Source organism: Oncorhynchus gorbuscha, linkage group LG21 (genome assembly GCF_021184085.1).
Source record: "Oncorhynchus gorbuscha isolate QuinsamMale2020 ecotype Even-year linkage group LG21, OgorEven_v1.0, whole genome shotgun sequence".
NCBI classification, from domain to species: domain Eukaryota; kingdom Metazoa; phylum Chordata; class Actinopteri; order Salmoniformes; family Salmonidae; genus Oncorhynchus; species Oncorhynchus gorbuscha.
The window spans coordinates 3,055,259-3,059,243 of NC_060193.1; positions in this window are offsets into that span (position 1 = coordinate 3,055,259).

The window sequence follows — 3,985 nt, forward strand, 5'->3', positions numbered from 1 at the left end:
CGGCAACCCTGGAGCAATTAGAGTCATGTTTCTAGGGTAGATGGGCAGATGTTTCACCTTGTTGGATCAGGGATTTGAACGAGCAACATCTTAGTTACTGGTCTAGTGCTCTAACTGCTAAGCCACCTGCTGGCCATATCATGACCGGTCAGACCTGGCATTCATACATTACTCCAGCCCCATCCCTCAGTTTTTTTTTTTTTTACCAAAACAGGGGTGGGGAACATGCTTTGTTATTGTTTCTACTGCCCATTGCCCCTTCAATGAAGGATTTCATCAATTGTTAGTATGATTTTTTTTATACCAGATAGATGTACAGTTGAAGTTGGAAGTTTACATATACCTTAGCCAAATACATTTAAACTCAGTTTTTCACAATTCCTGACATTTAATCTTAGAAAAAAAAAAATCCCTGTCTTAGGTCTGTTAGGATCACCACTTTATTTTACGAATGTGAAATGTCAGAATAATAGTAGAGAGAATTACTTATTAATTACCTTCCCACAATAAGTTGGGTGAATTTTGGCCCATTCCTCCTGACAGAGATGGTGTAACTGAGTCAGGTTTGTAGGCCTCCTTGCTCGCACACGCTTTTTCAGTTCTGCCCATACATTTTCTACAGGATTGAGGTCAGGGCTTTGTGATGGCCACTCCAATACTTTGACTTTATTGTCCTTAAGCCATTTTGCCACAACTTTGGAAGTATGCTTGGGGTCATTGTCCATTTGGAAAACCCATTTGCGACCAAGCTTGAACTTCCTGACTGATGTCTTGAGATGTTGCTTCAATATATCCACATAATTTCCCTGCCTCTTGATGCCGTCTATTTTGTGAAGTGCACCAGTCCCTCCTGCAGCAAAGAACCCCCACAACATGATGCTGCCACCCCCGTGCTTCACGGTTGGGATGGTGTCTTCAGCTTGCAAGCATCCCACTTTTTCCTCCAAACATAACAATGGTCATTATGGCCAAACAGTTCTATTATCAGACCAGAGGACATTTCTCCAAAAAGTACGATCGTTGTCCCCATGTGCAGTTGCAAACCGTAGTCTGGCTTTTTTATGGCGGATTTGGAGCAGTGGCTTCTTCCTTGCTGAGCAGCCTTCCAGGTTATGTCGATATAGGACTAATTTGACTGTGGATATAGATACTTTTGTACCTCTTTCCTCCAGACAAGGTACTTTGCTGTTGTTCTGGGATTGATTTCCACTTTTCGCACCAAAGTACGTTCATCTCTAGGAGACAGAACGCATCTCCTTCCTGAGCGTTATGATGGCTGCGTGGTCCCATGGTGTTTATTCTTGTGGTGTAATTTGTACAGATGAACGTGGTACCTTCAGGCATTTGGAAATTGCTCCCAAGGATGAACCAGACTTGTGGAGGTCTACAATTTTTTTCTGAGGGTCTTGGCTGATTTATTTAGATTTTCCCATGATGTCAAGCAAAGAGGCACTGAGTTTGAAGGTAGGCCTTGAAATACATCCACAGGTACACCTCCAGTTGACTCAGATGATGTCAATGAGCCCATCAGACGTTTCTAAAGCCATGACATCATTTTCGAGAATTTCCAAGCTGTTTAAAGGCACAGTCAACTTAGTGTTTGTAAACTTCTGACCTACTGGAATTATGATACAGTGAATTATATGTGAAATAATCTGTCTGTAAACAATTGTTGGAAAAATGATTTGTGTCATGCACAAAGTAGATGTCCTAACCGACTTGCCTCAGCTATAGTTTGTTTTAACAAGAAATTTGTGGAGTGGTTGAAAAAATCATTTTAATGACTCCAACCTGAGTTTATGTAAACTTCTGACTTCAACTGTAGAAACCAAGAGAGACAGAAAGCCCTTATGATAAACTTTTAAGAAGAAAGCTGTTGTTGTGGGGAAGAATATTATTCATGGCCCTAGAACATTCTCATAGTCACGCACACACACACACACACACGCACGCACGCACGCACGCACGCACGCACGCACGCACGCACGCACGCACACACACACACACACACACACACACACACACACACACACACACACACACACACACACACACACACGCACACACACACACAGGTGGTCGTGACAGTCGTGGCTGGTTTCTAAGCAACAACGGCCCTGTTAGTATATACAGGATGACGGCAGAGAGAGGAGATACACGGCCTGGAAATTCACATTACAGAGACATAACGCTTTCATTCAAATACATACATATACATACCTTTCCATCTCAATACACAGATAAACAGTGAAGACTGGGTATAGGATTTGGGTTGTCACGTCTACTCCATCTCTTCCTCTCCGGCGTTCGACATCGCCGGTACACCATTCCTGGGATCCATCATTACGTTATGACACTCACCTGGACTCCATTACCTCCCTCCCTGGGGTTCCTTCCTCAGTCTGTTCCTGGGATCCATCATTACGTTATGACCTGGACTCCATTACCTCCCTCCCTGGGGTTCCTTCCTCAGTCGGTTCCTGTGTTTATGCGTTATCGTCACTGTTGTTGTCGTCTTGTTTCGTGATAAGCCAGTAGGTTCATCTTCATTGTGGTGTGATTTGGGTTGGTTTTGATAAGCCAGTAGGTTCATCTTCAAGCTGGTGTGATTTGGGTTGGTTTTGATAAGCCAGTAGGTTCATCTTCAAGCTGGTGTGATTTGGGTTGGTTTTGATAAGCCAATAGGTTCATCTTCAAGCTGGTGTGATTTGGGTTGGTTTTGATAAGCCAGTAGGTTCATCTTCAAGCTGGTGTGATTTGGGTTGGTTTTGATAAGCCAGTAGGTTCATCTTCAAGCTGGTGTGATTTGGGTTGGTTATGATAAGTCAGTAGGTTCATCTTCAAGCTGGTGTGATTTGGGTTGGTTTTGATAAGCCAGTAGGTTCATCTTCAAGCTGGTGTGATTTGGGTTGGTTTTGATAAGCCAGTAGTTTCAACTTCATTGTGGTGTGATTTGGGTTGGTTTTGATAAGCCAATAGGTTCAACTTCAAGTTTGTGTGATTTGAGTAATAATAGGTTTATATAAACCGGTAAACTACAGCATCGAGAAGGTCTAGGGGCTTCGTTTAGGTTCTATTGATGCTGCAGTGTTACTTCCTACTTCCTGTTTCTTCTGCTTAGGGGGAAATGTAATTTATTTATTACAAAGCTAAAAGTTTAAAAACCAAATAGTCAAGTTGTCTAATTAATTATACATTCAACCCAAGAAGAAGAAGATAATAGAGAAATGTCATGATTTAAATTCAGACAGTTGGAATATAAAATAATCAAATAGAATTGAACGGTCCTATATTGATAGGACAGATAGGTAGCACCAGTGGTGACCCGTCATTCAGGGCAGGTAGCGCAGAGGCCCACCTGTTTTGAGCCCCACCTGTCCACACAGAGATTATAACATACACAGCACCAGTGAAAAGATTGGACACACCTACTACGTTGTAGAATAATAGTGAAAATATCAAAACTATGAAATAACACATATGGAATCAGGTAGTTAACAAAAAAAGTGTTAAACAAATTATAATATATTTTATATTTGAGATTCTTCAAAGTTGCCACCCTTTGCCTTAATGACAGCTTTGCACACTCTTGACATTCTCTCAACCAGCTCCACCTGGAATGCTTTTCCAACAGTCTTGAAGGAGTTCCCACATACGCTGAGCATTTGTTGGCTGCTTTTCCTTCACTTTGCCGTCCAACTCATCCCAAACCATCTCAATTGGGTTTAGGTCGGGTGATTGTGGAGGCCAGGTCATCTGATGCAGCACTCCATCACTCTCCTCCTTGGTCAAATAGACCTTACCTAACAAATGATAGTCCCACTAAGAGCAGAATGCTGTGGTAGCCATACTTGATTGTTTTTGCGACTGCACTTGAAGAAACTTTAAAAGTTCTTGACATTTTACGGATTGACCGACCTTCATGTCAGTGCTTTCTGTGGTGGTGGGGCAGCCAGCGGAAAAAATACAGAGCGTAGGGGTTGGT